Source organism: Hylobates moloch, unplaced genomic scaffold (genome assembly GCF_009828535.3).
Source record: "Hylobates moloch isolate HMO894 unplaced genomic scaffold, HMol_V3 SCAFFOLD_19, whole genome shotgun sequence".
Classification (NCBI taxonomy): Eukaryota; Metazoa; Chordata; class Mammalia; order Primates; family Hylobatidae; genus Hylobates; species Hylobates moloch.
Window position 1 is genome coordinate 10,619,996 of NW_026652294.1, and position 22,520 is coordinate 10,642,515.

A 22,520-nucleotide genomic window follows, 5' to 3' on the forward strand; every position below is an offset into this window, starting at 1 on the left:
AGGGTTTCACCATATTGCCCAGGCTGGTCTCGAACTCCTGAGCTCAGGCAATCCGCCCATCTTGGCCTCCCAAAGTGCTAGGATTACAGGCGTGAGCCACCGCGCCTGGCCACACGGAGTCATTTTCACATAAAATGCCAAGGTGCCAAATGGCACAGCCACACTGCGTTTGACCATGTGTCTTACATGGCCTTGTGCTGTCCTTCAACTCTCATTTTAATCTTATCTAATTTCCTCTAATTTCTCTGGTCTCTTCTACATGAGAACTTTATGGTCCTTGAGAATGTACAAGCGACTCACCAAGGGAGCAGGTGGTGGCCGCATGGTTTCCCACAGTGCCCAGATGGTGTCCTTGCCTTTCATGGTCTGGTTCCATGGGGATTTGTTGATAAGATTTTGCTTTCATTTGGTTTTCCAACCCAGCACCATATTTAGATTTGATTACTTGTACTAGCTTTTTTCTCTGCAGAGTTTCATTGTCTGAGTCACTGGCTATCTTGAAACGTAAGTCCCATTCTCCATACCCCCGTACCCCTTTGCAATCAGTGGGGATGGTTATGTGGTAGAACTTTTTCCCTGCCCACAGCGCATGGTGCAGAGTGGTGTCAGCATACTTTCACTTGCTGAGTTGCTTGGTAACATATTGAATCTAGAACAGAAGATACAATTGAAAAGCATTTGTGGTTGTCTTTGTATAGTTACAAACCTCTAAAATAGATTTGAGGTCATTTCTATGTCTTTCCTTTTGAATTAGCAAGCAAGCTTTCAAAGGGAATTGGGTGTTTTCTAAATGCACTATTGATTTGAAGCTAACATGATGCTCTACTTTTGGATCGTGAAAATAATGTTAATTTTTGATTTGGCTGTTTGGAGGGACCACTGGAGTAGGTCATTTATATTCAACTCTTATTCATGCTTTCTTTAAATAGCATGTTTAATTTCACATTAAAACTAGCTTCTGTTCAGCTAAAACAACAACTGAAAAGATGATTCGGAAGAAGGCAAAATGACAGAGAAAATGCAGCATGCAATGAAAATTGGCTGCAAGTCATCTCCATAAGGTGACTGAGAATGAAGTGAAGCCCAGCTTTCTTTCCAAAGAACCCTCAACAGCCCTCCATGCTAACTTACCTTCTCCTGAGAGTCTTGGTGGCCTCCTTTTGTCCTTGGTGTATGTTGCATGCCAATCATGCTGTAGAGAAAGCAGTGATATCTAGAAACACATCTTGAGCTAGTGTTGGGCCGTGTGCAAGTCTCTTTTGGTGGGGATACGCGAGAGTCACTAACTAGCAACCTTTAGGGAAAAAGAAGTCCAAGAGGGTTGAATTAGTAACACTGGGGCCTGTATGTGGTGATGTTTGCTTTTTTAAATGATCCTTGTGGAGTATCATTTGCCCCACGTCATATGGGGCATGTCACCCCGTTCCCTGGATGTCAAAACTAAGAACAGAAGCAAAATCCATTTTGCATTGGCTCTCCTTTAAACTTAGCCAGATTGCTGGATGCGTGGTCAGTTGGATGCAAATTTGCGTTTGCTAAGGAAAAAGAAGGCCTGCATTAATACAATGATAAGACCTGTGCTTTCAGTTTGTGTTTTTTAAAGCGGTGGTTAGATTTGTCTGGGTGGAGAGCAAAGATGAAGTTATTGGTCTAGTAGAGACCATTGGTCTCCAGATGAGGGCCTGGTGTCTCCGTTGGGTGTTTTGTTTGTTTGTTTGTTTTTGAGATGGGGTCTCGCTGTGTTGCCTGACTAGAGTGTAGTGGCACGATCTCGGCTCACTGCAACCTCTGTCTTCTGAGTTAAGCAATTCTCCTGCCTCAGCCTCCTGAGTAGCTGGGATTACAGATGCACGCTGCCACACCCGGCTAATTTTTTTTTTTTTTTTTTTGTCTTTTAGTAGAGACAGGGTTTCAGCATGTTGCCCAGGCTGGTCTCGAACTCCTGAGCTCAGGCAGTCTGCCTGCCTCAGCCTCCCAAAGTGCCAGGATTACCGGCGTGAGCCACCGCGCCCGGCCTCTGTTGGGTTTTTTAGGCACACTTGTCTGAAGAAACTCTTTTGATTTTGAGCCACTTTTTAGAGCTTTGAAGCTCTTCCTGATTTTAACTATTGCTACCTATGGAAAAGTTGCTCTTTGGGAATGGACAGCAACTTGGAGCTAACAGCTTTTAAGCATGGACCTCTCCAGGGGGCGTGTTGGGCCTGTTTACTAACTTACTGTGGACTCCGCCTTCAGACCAGGATGATTTTCATTTTTTTTTTTTTTTTTCTCAGAAAATAATCAAACCAAAACTTTCCCTTGCTGATAAATAGTGACTATGCAAATCGGGTCTGCATGCTTATCTTCCTAGAAATGTAGTTCAGTGAAAAGAAAACAGCCCTTTCCTTCAGCCCACGTACTTTCCTCATTCATACAGTGAATCGGATGAAACTTGATTTCACCCAGGCTAGAGTGCGGGGGTGTGATCTCAGCTCACTGCAGCCTCCACCACCCAGGCTCAAGGGATCCTCCTGCCTCCGCCTCCTGAGTAGCTGGGACTATAGGCACACGCCACCATGCCTGGCTAATTTTTTTTTTTTTTTTGGTGGTGGTCGAGAAAGGGCTCTATCATGTTGCTCAGGCTAGTTGCAAACTCCTGGGCTCAAGGGATCCATTCACCTTGGCCTTCTGAAGTGCTGGAATTACTGGTGTGAGCCACCATGGCTGGTCACGCCCAGCTAATTTAATTTTTTTTTTTGTAGAGACAAGGGTCTTACTGTGTTGCCCAGGCTGGTCTTGAACTCCTGGCCTCAAATGATCTTCCTGCCACTGCACCTGGCCTGATTTGTATTTGGGAGCCTCACTTTCTCCATTAACTTTTTTTTTTTTTTTTTTTTTGAGACAGAGTTTTGCTCTTGTCGCCCAGGCTGAGGTGCAGTGGTGCAATCTCAGCTCACTGCAACCTCTGCCTCCTGGGTTCAAGCGATTCTCCTGCCTCAGCCTCCTGAGTAGTTGTGATTACAGGCGCCCACGACCACAACTGGCTAATTGTTTGTGTGTGTTTTTAGTAGAGACGGGGTTTCACCATGTTGACCAGATTGGTCTAGAACTCCTGACCTCAAGTGATCTGCCCGCCTCGGCCTCCCAAAGTGCTGGGATTACAGGCATGAGCCACCATGCCCAGCCTCTCCATCAGACTTTGGATCTGGAAGATAGTAAGAAAAAAAGCAAAGTAACTTAGTTCTGTCCTCTCCTAGAGGATGTAAGCAGTCTCAGCCTCTTCATGATGGTCCAGTTTGTTACTGAATTATTGGGTACGAAAGTGAGGTCTGCAACAGGCTTTGGATGTTTCAAGGTGTGTCTGGCTGTGGTTTGCTTTTTGAGTGCCAGCTTTAATGTCCTCTTATTTTCTGGCAAGGATTGATGGATGTGGCACTGAATATTTTCTGAATAGTGTTCACAGAATCACCGAGTGAATGCTGGCCTCCTCCTACATGTCTGTTGAGGGAGGGCTTATGGACCAGTGGGAAAGTCAGATGTGTCCTTGAGATGGTGACAGTATAACATGCATAGGCTGAGTGCCAAATGCTTGGGGCCCAGAGAAAGTGCCTAGAAATCAGAGAAAGGTCTTGGGGGTGGACCTCCAGCTGGACTCTTAAGGAAGATTGGTGCTTGGATTTGCTCCTGCTGGCTCTTGCTATGGGGAAGGCATTTCTTGCTGAGACTCAGGCTAGGCTGGTAACTAGTGGAGCTTTTTCTAGCTTGTGTAGACGTGGAGGTGGCCTGGCATAGAATGTGCCCATGGCAGGGTGGGGAGAAAGGAGAGGCCAAGTGATGTGTGGCTGGGAGACAGCAGATCTGCTCTGCTCTCTGGTCTGTCATTTAAGTGGGATCTGTCGGAGTCAGCCTTTCTGAGCCTCAGTCTCCACATCTGCAAACTGGGTGTGGGGCTAGATGAGATTCCTGGAGGGAATCGGAGAATCTGCACCTGTGCCTCTGAAGGATGTCTGGGGACGGAAACGGGAGTGGGGAAGAAGCACACTAACTGGGGAATTGGGGAGGGAAAGAACTTTGGAGGGCACGTTAGGGGAGGGGTAAGAGGGGCTCTGAATGCCAGAACAGGGTGTGTGACTTTTATCAGAGAGACCAGTGGGTCCCACAGTCAGAATATAGGTGATGTCTATGTGCATGACCATGTTTTTGGTGACACAACTTCCGCCTGCCCTGTGTCCTCCAGCAGCATGGTATGTAATTGCAGCCCTCACTGCGCAGCCGTCAGCAGGCTCATTCGGGGGCAGTTTTCCAGCAGTCACTCCTCTCCTGAGAACAGTCTGGAATGTAAGGGAGTAAGTGATGTTCTAGTGGCAACCTTGAATTCACTTTATTAAAGATAAATAAATCACATGCCAACTCTGGCCTTTAGCTGTTATTAGTAACAAATTGCTTTCTACCCATACACTTGACCATTCATGACACCTTGGAAGAAAATTGCTGCCATGGCATTTGACCTTGGTTAGCACTTTTTTTTTTCTGCGAGTTTTTTTTATATATCATGAGTATGTAGAAACTTCTGGGGAGCAATTCCTCAGCTGCCTTTCAAGTCCTGCCCCTAACCCCTCAGTTTGGGCTCCATCTGTTGACTGCCCTGGGTTTCAGAAGGGAGATTGCGAGTGTGCTTTCTTGAGCCTGGTCCGTTAGGATTAGGCAATAGAGTGATAGGCTGGTTTGGACATTTCTGGTTATTGACAGGCCTTACTGTGGCTTCCCCCAAATGAATGAGGAATATATTTTTCTAAATCCAGCCAGTGAGCCAAATGAGCCACACTGGGATAAACTTTGTTTGTTTACAAATTATGTAAGAGAAGGGCCCGGCCATTAAATTCTTCTGAGCCAGAATTCCTAACCCTCTTCAAAGTTGTAATCAAACTAAACAAACACTTTCCACAGGAACTAACTCCCTCCCGAGAAACAGGAGCAGATGCTCCTGGGAGGCCTTCAGCAACTTTGGAATGTTTAATGTAGAAATATGTAACCAAGGTGAAGTTGTTCCAGAAACATTGCCTGCCCTGGCCAGAACCAAAGCACGTGTCAGCTTTTTTATTTAGGGCAAGAGGTGCAGAATGGACTGGGCCAGTCCAGGCAGAATTTTCTTTAGAATGTTTAATTTTTGGTTTTCATCTTAACCCGGCTTCTCATAGTATCAGCTCCTTGTGACCTTTATTCCCTTCTGCTTAAGTAACTTTTTTTTTAAGCTTGATCTTATCTCTTATCTTTTAGCTATGCTGGAATACATCCGGGGATCAAGGAGCCCGCCTCTTAAAGCATTCAGTTATTGTCCCTAGGAAAGATGTCAGCTGTATCACAAACACTCCAGGGGAGGGAGGCTGAGGCTTGCCTTAACTTCATTATTGTCTGGATAAGATAGGGAGAATTGCCACTCTCCAGTTCTTTTGGAGATCCACAAAGGACTGTCCATCTAGGCTCAGGGACACAGTTTTCTTTTCTTTCTTTTTTTTGGGACAGAGTTTTGCTCTTGTTGCTCAGGCTGGAGTGCAATGGTTCGATCTCAGCTCACTGCAACCTCCGCCTCTCGGGTTCAAGCGATTATCCTGCCTCAGCCTCCCAAGTAGCTGGAATTACAGGCGCCCACCACCACACCCAGCTAATTTTTTGTATTTTTAGTGGAGATGGGGTGTCATCATGTTGGCCAGGCTGGTCTTGAACTCCTGACCTCAGGTGGTCCGCCCATCTTGGCCTCTCAAAGTGTTGGGATTACGGGCGTGAGCCACTGTACCCAGCAGGGACACAGTTTTCGAATCCTTGCTGATTTGAGTCTTTACTGAGTGGCTTGATTTATTTTGGCTTGGGCAGTTGTGGATTTTTAGAACATCGGGTACACTTGTATTAAAATAGATGTATACTTTCTTAAGCCAATTGCAGATTTTTCTGGAGTATGCCCAAGATGAGCTTTTCTCAAGGCATCGCCTGAAGAACAGCGATCCTGCACAATGTTCTGTGGTGAAAGGGTTCTATGAGGATCTATGCTATGCATTAATGGTGGGGCTCAGTATTTGAGAAATATTGTTTATCCTAGTTTTCTCTTAGAGATATATTCTGCATAGTAGTGAATTAATGGCTCTGAGAAATTCTGTTGAAGAGCAGTCTTTCACTTTATTTAATCTGGTACTTCCCAAATATACTTGATCACAGAACTTTTCGTCAAAGGACTCAAGGTGCCAGGGGATATGGAGTGGTGGGTAGCCAGTATTAGGTTAGTTTAGGGTCTGCACTGGTTCAGTTGGTGTCCTGTTAGATTATGAGGATGGAAGGCCAACACCAAGTTAACTACCAGCTTTCCACAGGGCCCTGGGATATAGTCATCACCACCTAGAATGAATGGCCTGAACACCTTTGAACTGTGGTAGGACTATTTCTTCCATTTCAGCTTAGATTTGTGGTCTTCTCTATAATTGGGTGATGGGGTATAGGGAGTTGTAGTATAAAAGAACCAAGAAACAGTGCTTCTCTTTGAGGAATTTAATTTCTACTGGAATGGGAAGATTCACGAAGGAGTTAAACAGTACCACCGTCCAAGTAGGTATGAAATAATGTCAAGTAGCCTGTCTTGTAGGCATTTTGTAGCCTGTCTTGTAGGCAGGTGGGGGCTACAGGAAACAGGGGCAGCCTTTATTGTGACTTGACTTACCAAGCTCTGGGTACTGTGATGGCAGGCAGATAAGATAGAGGATTCCCCCCCGACCCCTGCAGCCCTAAATGCCTCTTCGTTTGCTCTGCCTCTGTGTGTAATGTACTGTGTGTGAAAGTCTCTTAGACTCCCCCCAAGGTAGACATTTTAGAGTTGGATGAAATGCATGATAAGAACTCCCTCTGGTACTTCCCAGATGTATTTGATCCCAGAACTCCTTTTTCTCAAAGGACCCAAAGTACTGGGGAACATTTTGTTCCTTCTGGAAGGAGAACTCCCTCTGGCTGATCTGCAGGCCCCCACTGCTGGGTTGGCATCCTAGATTTCGAGGTGGCCACCTTCTGTGACTCTCTTAGGCCTTGAGCTTGGCTATCTGGTTTTGGAGACCTGGTGCCTTGGAAGTGCTGGGCTGAGTTGAATGGAAGTGCATTTTCCGGGTTAGTCTACCTTGGTTAATGCAGGGAAGAGTGAATAGCCTCTGCTGACTCTAGCTGCCCATTGGAAGGATGTGTGTGACATAAGTGGGGCTGAGATATCCCCCCATTGAGATGCTAAGAGGAAACTGAGATGAGGAGTTTAAATTCTTCTCCAAATATGTGTCATATTTCGTAGACTGTTGACATAGAGCTTTTTTTTTTTTTTTAAACTTTAAAAGTTGGAGGCTGGGCACGGTGGCTCACACCTATAATTCCAGCACTTTGGGAGGCCGAGGTGGGAGGATCACCTGAAGTCAGGAGTTCGAGACCAGCCGGACCAACATGGTGAAACCCTGTCTCTACTAAAAATACAAAATTAGCCGGGCATGGTGGTGCATGCCTATAATCCCAGCTACTCGGGAGGCTGAGGCAGGAGAATTGCTTAAACCTGGGAGGCGGAGGTTGCAGTGAGCCGAGATTGCGCCATTGCACTCCAGCCTGGGCAGCAAGAATGAAACTCCGTCTCAAAAAAAAAAAAAAATTAGATTAACCTACCTGATGGATATTGTTGGCAGTTGAGCTCTGTCTAGCCTGGGACATTCAGCCTTTTGCCTCTAGCTTTCGATGAGGCCCCAGGCTCTGCTGTGCACTAATGGTAGGGCTTAGCCTTAGTTCAGGACCCATCCCCTGTCATACCCCCAAACCCCAGAGGGGAGGCATTCTCTTTTTGCAGGTGCAGATTATCAGAAATCGTTCTTCCTCACACTGAACCAAATTTCTTCTGCTCCTTGGTTCTGGTTCTGTCTTCTAGAGTATATTAAGTATCCTTTGGTTGCTATAACAAAGTACCACTGGCTAGGTGGCTTAGATGACAGACATATTTTCTCATGATTCTGAAGGCTAGAAGTCCAGGATCAAGGTGATCAGGGTTGATTTCTTCTGAGGGCTGTCTCCTTGGCTTATAGAGTGATGGTTTTCCTATGTTTTCACGTGGCCTTCCATCTGTAACTGTCTGTGTCCAAATTTTCTCTTCTTATAAGGACACCAGTCATATTGTATTAGGGCCCACCTATATGACCTGCTTTAACTTGGTCACCTCTTTATAGACCCTGTCTCTAGGTAGTCACATTTTGAGGTGCTGGGGGTTAGGACCTTAACATACCAATTTTTGAGAGACAGAACTCTGCCCATAACACAGAGCCATTAAGACATGATGACCCTCCAGATTTCTGAAGGTGATTTTCTTGTCACTTGTCTTTTCCTTGCTGAGAACCCCCAGTTCTTTCTATTCTTCATATGAGATGGTTTTGAAGTCCCTCACCATCTTGGAATCTTCTGGACTTGCCTTAGTTTTGGAAGGACAAAGTGGAATACTTTGGACTACTCGTGATATTATAGATAGAATTCATTCTAATGTCTGCCCAAGCAAACAATTTTGATGATTTCTGAAAAAGATTAAAAGGCTACAAATCAGACTGTAAAGTTTCAGTAACAGCTTTAAGATATTTGTCTTTAATTTTGCCTGAATAGGTCTCACCACTGACACACATGCATGGGCACCGCCCCCATGCCCCACCCCATGCATCCAGTGCTAACTCTATGTCTTCTTTTGACTTAAGCATTTACATTAGAGTTAGTAAGTGCTCAAGGTCTAAGTTTATTCACCACCCTTCCTCCCTTCCTTCATACTTTTTTAGTTTTAGGAAACCTAGTTGGGAGGGTTATTTCAAAAGAATAAATGAATATAGAGATTTTTATTTTTTAAATTTAAATTACATTTATTTTTTTTGAGATGAGGTCTTGCTCTGTTGCCCAGGCCAGAGTACAGTGGTGTGATCACAGCTCACTGCAGCCTCCACCTTCTGGGCTCAAGCAATTCTTCCACCTTAGCCTCCCGAGTAGCTAGGACTACAAGCAGGTGCCACTGTGCCCGGCTAATTTTGTTTATTTTTTTTGTAGAGGCGAGGTCTCACTAGGTTGCCCAGGTTGGTCTTGAACTCTTAGACTCAAGGGATCAGACTCAGCCTCCCTAAGTGCTGGGGTTATAGGCATAAGCCACCATGCCTGGCTGAGATTTTTATTTTTTAAATGTAATTGCTGTCTGGAGAGGGTAGAAATAACTCAGTTACTGGAGTATAACTCATTTTAGGTTCGTAGTCTCATGCCAACCTGTAGTGTAGTTAGATTTAAAATTATTAGGTATCCTCTTCACTTTTGGAAATTGTTTACTTTTTATTGCCCTTCTGCACCAAAAATTGTGTCAAAAAAGCTCATATGTTTTGTTCTTTGCATTTTCAGCACTTAGCAGAATGAAGGTTAAAAAAAAATTTGTTGAATGACTAAAGGCATCCTCTTAATCATCTTGTGCGTATTTAATCAGGAGCATCCTGTCGTGTCTTTGGTAGAATCGGCAGCTTGGGGTTTAGGGGTTATTCTGGCCGCTGTCCCTTTTGCTTTTGAATTGTGGAGCTCCCCACAAAGAGACCCTCAGTGCTGTTCACTCTTCTGCTAAATTGTGGTCTGTAAGTCCTGATTGATAGTTTTGACAGGCTTTCTCTCCTTACCGTAGTCTCTTTAGATGGAGTGTGACGCTCTTGGAGTTCCTTTCTTTGAAGATGCTTTGACTATACCACCCAGCATTTCCAAATCGTAGCCTTTAGATGCCTGGAGCCCTGGCCCCACACAGCTGTTAGGCCCCCTCTATTCTGGAGGCCTGACAACATTAAAAATACCAACTATTTATAGCATACTTTTCAGTGTCAGTAAATTATAGGATGCCCTTGCCAGTGGATGGGGTGAACACTCATCTGCCTGCCGCTTTGTGATTGCCTAGAAGCATTGGCCAGGTGGCAGGAGCTCAGCCCCACCTGAATGCTCCCAGGTCCTCACCTGGCACTCCTACAGGAAACTAAGGCCTGCCAGGATGTCTTGGGGTTCCAGTAGAGTCCATGTCCTTTGCGATGGAGTGGTTGGGGATAAAACACACACACACACACACACACACACACACACACACACACAAGACACCTAGGTATGTGTACTCTTGAGAGAAGCCCATTCTGATCTAACTGCCAACCCCTCAGGTGGCTGTGTTGTCAGCCATCTGTGCACAGAAGTTTGCTGCATCACTGGTGAGCTGGGGAGTGTCCTGTGCGATGTCCACTTAATCTTACTAGGAAGGATCCCCTCATTTCAACAAGGTAACTGAAGAATGTTGAATCTAAATTTGGGTAAGATATACTCTCTGTAGGATGAAGAATTTGAAGAGTATATGAAAGCTCTTATAGCTGGATGCCTATAGTCCCAGCTACTTGTAAGGCTGACGCAGGAGGATCCCTTGAGCCCAGGAGTTTGAATCCAGCCTGGGCAATAGTGAGACTCCCTCTCTTTAAAAAGAAAAAAAGCCTTTAAGAAGGCCAAAAGGACCTAGGGTCTTTATATTCCTTCAGCTGCCCCTTGGAAAGGATCTCCTGGCTTGCCATTCACAGTACACAGTGAGGGGAGGCCCCCTCCCCAGGGTACCATTTAGAACAGGCTCAGTCGTTAGAACACTGCAGAGGGCGTGCTGTCCCCTGGCCACCAAGCCAAGTTGGGCTTTTGGGGACAGGTTTGGTGGTGGTAGCTTTTGGGTTCTTCATTTCTTTGCCTGGACTGAACAGTGAGCAGTGCTCGAGAGGCCTGTTCTGTTAGCTGGAGTTTCCATTGAAGTGCTAACTGCTGGATCCTTTGAACCTCTAGCCTGGGAGGGTATTTATAACTAGCTGTTTGCGTGCTTAGAGGAACTGAAGTCCTGCCTTTCTGTAGTGGTTTAAGAGCCGTGCCCTTGGTGTGGGCTGAAAGGGCAGGCCTGGCGAAGTGTGGGGACTCAAATGCCCAACTCCCCACGACCTTGTTTGCCTTCCCCCTGCTCTGCCAGCCCAGCGGCCCTTTTAGGGTTAACTTCTCTGCTTTGGAAGCAGCTGGCCAGTTTACACTCCTCCCTGGGCTGTACAAAAATACTTCCTTTGAAGTGTTAGGAGAAGCGGTGAAGGGTAAAACCTGGTGAAGAATAAAACCTGGAGTGGGGCTTGAATGCACTTCTCTTCCAGGGAGTTTGCTGGGTGACTGAGCCCCACAGCCTTCCTCATAACCTATAGAGCTGAGTGGTTCTCCTCACATAGTTACAGCTTGGAGCCTAGTTGCAGCTGGCATGTGCATGTGTGGGTCGTGCGTGTGTATGCACACGTGTGTGTATGTGTATCTGCATGTGTGCATGTGTGCGTGTGTGTGTGTGTGTGTGTGTGTAAAGTCTCCTCAAAAGGAGTATTTCTTTTCAAGAGAGATGGTTAGAATGCAGCCACCAAGCTTGCCTGGTGGCTGGAATCCCTTTGAAGACACTTTTCCCTAGGGCGGGTCTGAGTCAGGGTGGTATCCTGGGGTATGTGGGAAGCTACAATGTTTCCACTTGGTCCTAAAGCAGCTAGCCCTGTTTTTGCTCCCTACTGGGGTAGGAAAGCTGCCACTGATCCCATCTCTGATTCAGGTCAAAGCACAGCAGCCTAAAAGAACGCTGGGCATGAAGTCAGCGGTGCTGACTTCTCTTAACCTTGGGTTTCCCATCCAAAAGTTGGGCTGGTGGAAATATCGGATTGGGGGCACCTTGAGAAAGTGCAAGACACTTCTCTAATGTAAAGCCTGCAGTTGAGCAGAAATGGCATTTAGGATAAAGAGGCCAAAGAGAAGAATGCCGGAGCAGAAATGAGACGGAACAAAGCTTGAATGTCTTCTTAATCCTTGAGTATTTGCAGCCAAGGAGGGGTTGGGGTGAGATGGGAGGAGAGGCAGCTGTTATTTTCTAGAGAAGAATGCCAACCTGTTTCTCCCCACAGAGGGGGCCACACAAGTTCTTTCTGAACTGGAGTTTGCAGTCCCTTCTTTCCTGGAAAATGCCTTCATATGGATTTCTTAAATCTTATTACACTACTTCCTATCTTCCTTAGACAAGGAGTGTCCCTTGGACAGATCTAAAATAATACCATAGAGCTAACATTTATTGTTGGCTTTCGCCAGGTATTGGGTTAAGCACCCAACATTAATTATCTCATTTATTCCTCATAACAGCCCTATGCTGGTGGCTGCTCTTGTCCTCATTGAATAGATGAGGAAAGGGAGGCTAGAAAAAGTGAGATGACTTATTCAAGGTCCTCTTACCTACTGATACAGGTATGGAAATACAGACCCGGTTAGGCTTTTAGCCTCTTTACTTTTTTTTTTTTTTTTTTTTTTGAGACGGAGTCTTACTCTGTCACCCAGGCTGGAGTGCAGTGGTGCGATCTTGGCTCACTGCACCTCAGCCTCCCTAGTAGCTGGGATTACAGGCGCGTGCCACCATGCCCGGTTAATTTTTGTATTTTTAGTAGAGGTGGGGTTTCACCATGTTGGCCAAGCTGGTCTCGAACTCCTAACCTCAGGCGATTGACTTGCCTCAGCCTCCCAAAGCGCTGGGCTTACAGGCATGAGCCACCGCACTTGGCCCCCTTTACTCTTAATAGATATAAGTTACAATAAGCGATGAGGGGGTGAAATTTAATTCTGTGCCCCAAACCTGATCAGAAGCTGTTTTTAAGGAAAGAGGTGGAACATTGAACTCTGTTCATTCTGGCTGTTTTGACTCATGTTATATTCATCAGTGGACTTTTATTTTATTGAGATAGAGTTTTGCTCTTGTTGCCCAGGCTGGAGTGCAATGGCGCAATTTTGGCTCACTGCAACCTCTGCCCCTACCCTGGATTCAAGCGATTCTCATGCCTCAGCCTCCCGAGTAGCTGGGATTACAGGCATCCGCCACTATGCCCAGCTATTTTTTTTTTTTTGGTAGAAATGGGGTTTCACCATGTTGGCCAGGCTGATCTCGAACTCCTGACCTCGGGGGATCCACCCACCTCCGCCTCCCAGAGTGTTGGGATTACAGGTGTGAGCCACCGCACCCAGCCTATTTTATTTATTTTTTTGTTTTGAGACAGAGTCTTGCTCTGTTGCCCAGGCTGTAGTGCAGTGGGGCAATCTTGGCTCACTGCAACCTCTGCCTCCCGGGTTCAAATGATTCTCGTGCCTCAGCCTCATGAGTAGCTAGGATTACACGTGCCCACCACCACACCCAGCTAATTTTTGTATTTTTAGTAGAAACGGGGTTTCACCATGTTGGCCAGGCTTGTCTGGAACTCCTGACCTCAAGTGATCCACCCGCCTCGGCCTCCCAGAGTACTGGGATTACAGGCGTGAGCCATCGCATCTGCCAGTGGACTCTTATTGATATTTCAATACACATGAGTGCGTTTTGCCTTGTGGTTACTGAAAAGAAACTTCTTATTTCTCATTCTCTGTGTTGCCTTTACAACAGCTATGCTTTTTCCCTCATTAGAAAGGATTGGGAAGATGGCTGCTCTGTAACTGCAGCTTTGTTACGGTTGAAGGTCTTGGTGTCAGGGATTGACGGGTAGCCTGTACCCCTTGGAATCCTTAGCTGCAGGCTTTGGTCTTTCCCCAGCCTAGAACCAGACTTGGCACTTACTTCAAGGGGCTTGAGATCCTGTGCTTGACCCTCCTTAGCTCATGGGGGAAACCAAGGCCTGGGAAAGTTTGAGTGATTTGCCCCCAGTCACACATGGGGCTAGACCCGGGGCCAGGCTGGCAGGTTCCCAGCCCACTGGCCACATGCTTCTTCTTTTCACCTGAATTTCAAACAGGAGGGAAGATGAAAGGAATAGAAATGACCAGTCAGAGGAGTAGGAGGGCTGTCATTTGCAAACAGTTTCTTTTGATCTTTGCCCCATTGTTAAAAAACCCCCACCAAACCACAACTGGTAGCATGAGCACATGGTTCCCTCCAGTTCATTGCGGGGCAGTCATTTCTCTTTTAAGTGGGAAGCCCCCCCCACCCCTAATAGTCTGTTTCACTTAGGGCTCCACACCTCCTCTCCCCTTCTGCTACTCGGCTGCCAGATGTGCTCCCCTTCACAAACCTTTCAGAGCTTTTTACTGCTTATAGGATGGAGTCTAACCCCGCCTTCCCCTAATATTCTAAAACCCTTGACATTTTGTGCCCAGTCTGTCTTTGCAGTTTGGCATCCAACCACAGAGCCCCTTGCCTCTAGTCAAAGGGCTCCTCCGAATGAGCTTTGGCCTTTATTTGCATCTTTGCCCACATTCTGCCCATCTTTCAAGGCTGCCGCCTCCAGGAAGCTCTGTTGGACTAATGCAGCACCCATTTGCCTCTGCTGCCTCTGAACCTGAAACAATCTGGTCTGGCAACTCATTTGATACTTAATATTATTTTGCGTTGTTTAACTTGTAGATGTATCTGTCTCCATAACTAGATGGTAAGCTCACTGAGGTCAACAGCATGCCTTCTGAACTGCTTCGTATTCCCCTCTGAACTGTTTCATATTCCCCCACAGCATTCCACAGGGCCTAGGTTGGATGCTGTGGAAAGATCTGGGACTGAAATGCTATCATCTTTCTACCTGTTAATAGGAATGGAAGAAATTAGTTTCCCCAAAAAGGAATAAAATGAGTAACTAGAGAGATGTTTAATAGGATCTGTGCTACGTTAGGATTAATATATAGGTTGAGTATCTCTTATCCTAAATGCTTGGGACCAGAAGTGTTTTGGATTTTGGAATATTTTCATATACATAATGAGATGTCTTGGGGGTGAGACCCAAGTCTAAACATGAAATTCATTTGTTTCATATACACCTTATTCACATAGCCTGAAGGTAATTTTATACAGTATTTTTAATAATTTTGTGCATGAAACAAAGTTCCTGTTAAGTACTTATGTGTGGAATTTCCACTTGTGGTGTCATGTTGGTGCTCAGAAAGCTTCAGATTTGGAAGCCTTTTGGATTTTGCGTTTTTCAGTTAAGGATGTTTAACCTGTACTTTAAATTGGGTTACTTGAATGAATCAGGGAATTTTAGTTTGTTGTAATTTTTTTTTAATTTGTGTAATTTTGCTGGCAAACAGTCTGTAGTAGTGAAAATTTTGACCTAGACCCCTTCAAGATGAAAGTAAATAAATGCATGTTATTTAAAATTTGCTATTGTTGCTATTTAGCACCCTAGATGCCTGTTTACTTTTTTACTTTGTTGTTCGTATAACTTTTTCTCTAAGTAATTTCTTGGATCCCTATTCGCACTGTTACAATTGTGTTCTTAAACATACTTCTAATCTTTTTTAGCTATTATGATAATATATTTTGTTTTCTTGACCCTTTCTGTAGTTTGTTAGGTTGATGGCTTCTGCTGGAATTTTAGGTTTGACCTCCCACAGGTAGATCCACCTGTACGGGAAAGATTTGTTTTCCCTTCTCCATCCCCTCCCAGTCCCTTCCTCTGTGTTCTGGCCTTGGGTGTATGAAATTCTGGCCTTGAACACACCTAGCAGTCCTGGCCCATGTCTGTTTCCCAGTTAACTCTTTTGTGCCCAATCTATATGTGGCATGTTCTGCCACAGCTGTGGGTGGAATCATGCTTGTGCCCCCATATACCCTTTTCCTTCTTAGCATTTTTTTCTTTTCTTACTCCTGAGTTAAACGTGTAGCAGAAGAGGTGTAAAGACACAGGGCCAGCATGAATAGTGCTCCCTTTTTAAAATGTGGAAACCGGCTTGGAGAAGTTAGGTGACTTATCCAAGGCTGTACATCCAGTAAGGAGAAAAATTGGCCTTGTGACCTAGCCCAGGGATGTGCTGTGCCCCGTGATGGCCCCATATGTTGGTGTTGGGAGTTCAGTGGCTCATCAAGTGCCTGTAGCTCTTAAAGGAAAGGAGTTGATAAAATGAAGCAACCTGGGGCGCTTACTCCAGGGACCATTTCTAATCTGATTTCTGTAAGTAGTGGATTTTTGATAGTGGGTTCTTGTATTTCCTCCTGGTCTGGTGTGTTCATGAGTATTTTTCTGGAGAGATGGACTCTACATCCCAAAACTGCTGAAGATCCCCTGATAGAGGTGCCGCTAATGCCCCTCCCCATGTAGGGATTGTACTGGAGAAGCTGTGTCTGTGGGCTGCACCCCTCTGGAAGCTCCAGTGAGTGTCCTGGGGACACATTAGGAAAGTCAGATGTGATCTACCGTCACACCTGCCAGTCTCAAACGGCTTTTTTTCTTTCTTAAAAGTAAGCAAGGAATAAACTTTAAAAATAGCAAAGGGTCAGAAGTTCCTTTTTTTTTAAGCTTTTATTATAGAAAATGTTACATGTAGACTCCAATAGATAGAACATGTTATGTACACACTGTCCCTCCATATACTCACCATCACCCAAAATAGTTGTCAACACCTGGCCCCGCTTGTTTCACTTATACCCCCATGCCACCTTCGTGTTATTTTGAAGCAAAGCCAGCCATATCATTTCTCTGCCCGTAAATATTTCTAAAATATCTATAAAAGCTTCTTTTAGGAAACATGATCTCAAGGCTATTCCCACAAATGTTAAGCTAGTGATGTCCCCTCCCAAGGGGCAGCCCCACACTCCCTGAGAGATGGTGTATGTGTTTGACTGCTCATGCACTGGCAGCCAAGTCTAGAGGCTGGGTCTGGGGTGGAGCCCAAGTGGGGTGGGGGACCGAGCGGGTGAGGCCATGGCTTTGCGCTGGCCGGGCAATCATGATGATCTCGGATCCCTCGTGGGCGCTGTGATGGTATCGGCTTTGCCCCGGGCGGGAACCACAAGATCAAAGGCGCCGCGCACCGGGGTGCTTCAAAGCCGGTGGAGCAGCCCGGATTGATGCCCAGAATGAGAGCTCTCTGCTGATGTAATCGTAGCCTGTGAGATAGGTTCTTTTTTTAAATTTAAACAAAGACACCCCTTGTTTGTTTAGCGAGGTGAAGCATGTGTTGCAGAGGGCACGCAGCATCTGGAGGGCTCCACTCTGGCCTGGTGGGTCCATGGTAGGGCAGGAATGCTGCAAGTGACTAGAATTTTCAGGTGGGCTTGTAGATCTTCCATAAAAGACAAACTGTTTCTGTTAAAAGTAATTTTTTCTCCCTTTTTTAGTATAGTCAGGCTTGTTCTCAAGTGACTTTCCTGAAATACTGAAAGTGCTTTCCTCTAGTGGGGTTGTCAAGCTTTGGAACACACCTGGTGAGCCAGCTAGGAATTCAGATCAAAAAGTAGGTAAGCAGCCGGGGCATGGTGGCTCACGCCTGTCATCTCAGTGCTTTGGGAGGTTGAGAGGATTGCTTGAGCTCAGGAGTTCAAACCAGCTGGGGCAACATAGTGAGACCCTGTCTCTTAAAAAAATTTAGCTGGGTGTGGTGGTATGTGCCTGTAGTCCTAGCTACTTGGGAGGCTGAGGTGGGGGGATCGCTTGAGCCCACAAGTTCGAGACTACAGTGAACTATGATTGCATCACTGTACCCCAGCCTGGGCAACAGAGCAAGACCTTGTCTCTAAAAAATAATAATAATAAATAATAATTTTTAAAAAGTAGGCAAGAGGGCTGCCTTTGGTCAGTCTTTCCTTGGGTCTGGAAAGGAAGCTCATCTGTCCTTTCACTAGAGTATGTGAGAGGCTTGCCCAAGGCTGGTAGTCAGATCCCATCCTATTGGAAGGAGAGAGGGGTCTCCAAGAATATGGCTGAGTGCCAGGATCACCACCACCCCTAGCCTGAATATTCTCCCAGTCTCTATAAAAATCATAGACATGTGGCTGATTTTTCTGGGTTTTCCCAGTTAAGGTGGTATCCCTGCCTTTAGTAGTTGGATCCGTACACAAATCAGTGAAACCCTGTACCATACATACCTCCATGAGTGAAATCGTGGTCATATTCTGTTTTCTTGCTTAGTAAATCTTGCTGACAGATAGATGAAGAAGGCTGCCAAACCGAATCAGCTTGTTGGATGCTGAGTTCCTTCCCAAGATCTTCCCTACATCAGAATTCAGGGTCAGTGGGGTGTGAGGCACTACTCAACTTAAGTCACAGTAACTAAAGTCCACTTCAGCATCTTACAGATGTCCCAACCAAACCCAGCATGTGTAAAACCAGATTTCTCTTCCCTCCACAAACCTGTTTCTGTTGGGTTCCTTTGTTACTCCAGCTAAAAAGCTGGTGTCATTCTTAACTGTTTATCCTCAATGAGGTGTCCCCTTCTCTCACCCCATGATACCTCTACCCATGCACTTACAGAATTGTCTGTAAGTTACTGGAAGGCAAGACTGGAAGGTTTTTTCCTTCCCTTTTAAACTACAAACCAGGTTTCCCCCATCTTCTACAAAAGCATCCCCCAATATTGTGAATTTCAGACATGCAGGAAAAGTGAGAGTTTTGCAGTCAACACCCATATACCCACTATCTATATTCCACTGGTAAACATTTCACTGTACTTGCTTTCTCACATTTTTATCCATCTGTGCATGTGACAGGTTTTTGGGGTTTTTTTGAGACAAGGTTTGCCCAGGCTGGAGTTCAGTGGAGCAATCATGAATCACTACAGCCTCAATTTCCTGAACTCAGGTGATTCTCCTACCTGGTGATGGGTTTTTGATATTTAAAAACCAAGCACATGGGGACTGAGATGTTTTAATGGATGTGACAGAGTATGTAAGGTTCCCTTTTTAATTTGGTTCCTATCACTTTTAGATCCAGGTCTCCCCTTATCGCCCTATCTACTGCCTCCCCCCCCCCCCCCCCCCCCACCCCTACCCCATCACTGGGAATAGCCCTAGGGATCTTGCTTCTTTATTCAGACACTCAAGGGAGAACCCAGGAAGTTGTAGTGCCTGGAGGACCACCTGGGGCATGGAGTTTGCTATGGAGACCCTGTTGTGTTTGAATGACTTGCCCTCTCACATTTCCTAAAGCCTACTGCCCTTCCTTCGTCTTGTCCCTCTCTTTGCCTTCTAGTGGTCAGGCCTTGTGGCTACAGTGAGCATGTGCACATTCTGTTCAGAGACTGTAGTTTTTTGTGCAATGGGGTGGGGGTGCTACTGCAGAGCATGGAGCGAGCCAGCTGGGTGGAACTTCTGGTGGGTTTTAAATTGATTTGAAAAAAAATCTCTAGTCTAAACAGTATTTTGTTTCTTTGATTGACTGATTTTTTTAAAGAGATCGGGGGGGGGGGGTCTCTCTGTGTTACCTAGGCAGACCTCGAACTCCTGGGGTCAAGTGATCCTGCCACCTCATTAGTCTCCCCAGTAGCTGGGATTATAGGCACGTCACTGTGCCTGGCTTTTTTTTTTTTTTTTTTTAATTTTGTTTTTTAAAGTCAATAAAATAGGCCAGGCATGGTGGCTCACACCTGTAATCCCAGCACTTTCGGAGGCCAAAGTGGGTGGATCGCCTGAGGTCAGGAGTTCGAGACTAGCCTGGCCAGTGAAACCCCATCTCTATTAAAAATACAAAAATTAGCTGGGCATGGGCATGCCTGTAGTCCCAGCTACTTGGGAGGCTGAGGCAGGAGAATCGCTTGAACCTGGGAGGCGGAGGTTGCAGTGAGCCAAGATTGCACCACTGCACTCCAGCTTGGGCAATGAGCGAAACTCCATCTCAAAAAAAAAAAAAAGAAAAGGTGAATAAAACAAGTGGCTGGGCGCAGTAGCTCACACCTGTAATTCCAATACTTTGGGAGGCTGAGGTGGGAGGATCACTTGAGGTCAGGAGTTTGAGACCAGCCTGGTCAACATGGTGAAACCCTGTCTCTACTAAAAATACAAAAATTAGCTGGGTGTGGTGGCACATGCCTGTAGTCCCAGCTACTCGAGAGGCTGAGGTGGGAGAATCACTTGAACCTGGGAGGCAGAGGTTGCAGTGAGCTGAGATCATTTCACTGCAACAGAGTGAGACTTCATCTCAAAAAAAAAAAAAAGTGAATAAAACAAGTTACTTTTCTTGAGATTATCAATGTAAACTTGAGTTTTGGCTGAGTAGGGGCATTCCATTGGACTTGGCAAAGTCAGCTTATCTGAAATGTTAACGCGTTCATAGAAAGGCTTTAGTTTTTCTTGTAAACCTGCTCAAAGCACCGGGCGTGGTTGCTCACGCCTGTAATCCCAGCACTTTGGGAGGCCGAGGCAGGTGGATCACAAGGTCAGGAGATCGAGACCATCCTCCTGGCTAACACAATGAAACCCCATCTCTACTAAAAAAAAAACAAAAACAAAACAAAACAAAAAAAACAACCTGCTCAAAGGATCCGGGAAGCCCAGAAAATTTTGACTTATATATTAAATGAGCATGTTTTGCAAAGTTAAGATGAGCTACAACTTGTTGCACTTAGACTGGCTTTATATGAATTATTTTCTTTTGCTTTGCTTTGTATCCCTTCCTAAACAAATTAATATATGATTGTGTGTGTGTTTGTATGTGTGTGTAAAGTCTTTTAGAGTAGAAGCAGCATTCATCATCTTCGCCGTTGTGAACAGGAGCTGGACAGGTCTACAGGCTAACCTGATTCTTAGACTAGATTCACAGAATAGATAAGCTCTTTATCACATGGCAGCATATTTTAATTCCAGCCTGTGGCTTCCCTGCTAGGGGAGCTCAGATAGATTTCTCTTTTACTGTGTGTGTGTGTGTCTGCATGTGTGCATGCATGAGTGTGCATCTTTAGAAGCATGATCTGACTTTGCACTGGGCTCCTATGGCTTCCAGGATGCCAAGAGCTGTGACTTGAGCTACCTGGGTAGTGGATCTGCTGACTGTGCCTTTTGTGCCGGTGTTGTGCCTGTTGTATTTTGCTGTAGCTATAGAAGGCAGCTGCACAGGCTTTAAATAGTGAAGCCAAGACCACCGTCTCCAGTTTGATTTTGTTTGGAGACCATTTTTTGTACAGTTTAGAGCCAGTGAATAATTGCAAGTTGATTAGTGTCTCCTAACCTTCTCTTTTGGTCTGTATTTAATTTTTGCCCAATCTTTTTTAAATTTTATTTTTAAAGTTTTTAAGCCCATAGAAAAGTTGAATGAATAGTTAGTTGTGTGTGGCAAAATGTTAACAGTTGCTCGATTTGTGTTCTCTCTTACATACACTTAGTTTTGATTTTTTTTACCCACGTTTTTACTCACTTTTTAAAACCACGTTTTTAGGCCAGACTATTTGAGAGTTGCCAACATCATGGCATTTCACACCTTAGTACTCCAAAATATATACATCTGCTAAGACCAAAGATGTACTCCTAACTGCTGTGCCATTATCACACCTAAGAACTTGACATATTTAAATTTCTCTGATTGTTCCAGAAATGCCTTTTATAGATGGCTTTAAAAAATTCAGAACCCATGCAAGGTTCCCATAAGGTATTTAAACTTTTAAAATATTTATACTGAATAGATGCACAGGTCGTATAATGCTAACAAGAGGCAAAATACAAGGAAAGATTTCTCTCACAATTCTACTACCACAGTTTCAAATCAATTTCTTTTTCATCTCTCTGTTCTTTAAAAATGAAGCTTTGGACAGATTTTCTTTAGTTCGCTTTCCTAACCATCCATGAGATAAAAAAAGAACACTGATCAAGACTGTGGTGCTGTTTGACTGCATAAGCACAAATTGTGGTCTTTGTAAGTTCTTGCTGAGAGATTTGGAGTTTTATTAAGAATACCAGGAAGCCAGTGGCCTTTGAGTAATGTTTGAAACAAGAGGGAAGAAATCAACTATTGCTTTTGTTTGTTCAAAAGCTGACTTTATTGATGATATAACAGTGTCTGTAGGTCTTGGGATTCCTTTTTCCTTATTGTAGATGAGGTTTCTCCACCTTGGCACTGATGCCATTTGGAACTGGATAATTTTTTTGTTGTGGCTCCTGTCCTGTGCATTGTAGGATATCGAGCCACATCCCAGGCCTCTACCCACAGGATGCCAGTAGCAAAACCTCCTTCCCAGTTATGACAACTAGAAATGTCTCCAGACACTGCCAGATGTCCCCTGGTTGGGGGCAGGGAGGGGTAAAATTGACCTCAGTTGAGAACTATTGTTTTAGAAATTCTTCAGGACTAACTTAAATTGAGATTGACTGTGTTACTGATAAATTTTTGCAGAGGGACATTTTCTTTTATAATAAGCCCCATCCCAATCTGAAAATCCAGAAGTGTCTCGATGTCCACTGGCCAAGAGATTGAAATCAGTTGGCAGATGACAACTGAGTGTGTGCGTTTTCACGATTTTCACACTTTAGCAGAAGCCTTGTTGTCTGATACTGTTGGGACCTGTAAGTGGTTGGGCAATTGAAAAAGGTCAGTTAAGTTGAAGCAGGGAATGATTTAAAAAGAATCATCTTAAGTTTTAATTAAAGCTTATAAAAGGGATTCAAGCTCAGGCCTTTGTGAATAGGACCACAGATATGCACTCCTTACATTAACCTCAACCTTGATGTATCATTTAAAACATTTCTCTCAGTTTGAGAAAAAATAGAAATAAAAAACATTTAAAAAGAAAAAATGAAA

General features: G+C 44.9%; 1 protein-coding gene across 2 annotated transcripts in view; it reads left to right on the plus strand.

Annotated features, from left to right (window-relative positions):
* The window catches only part of ZNRF3 (zinc and ring finger 3), a 176,873-nt gene that overhangs the window by 23,528 nt on the left and 130,825 nt on the right, over nucleotides 1-22,520 (plus strand). Inside the window, exon 1 of one of the 2 annotated variants that reach the window (XM_058430995.1) lies at nucleotides 17,069-17,257. The exons of the other annotated variant lie outside the window; for it this stretch is intronic. The gene's annotated coding sequence lies outside the window, so the exon portion shown is untranslated. Of the gene's footprint in view, nucleotides 1-17,068; nucleotides 17,258-22,520 lie in introns of those variants that run through there. 2 annotated transcript variants of the gene reach the window in all.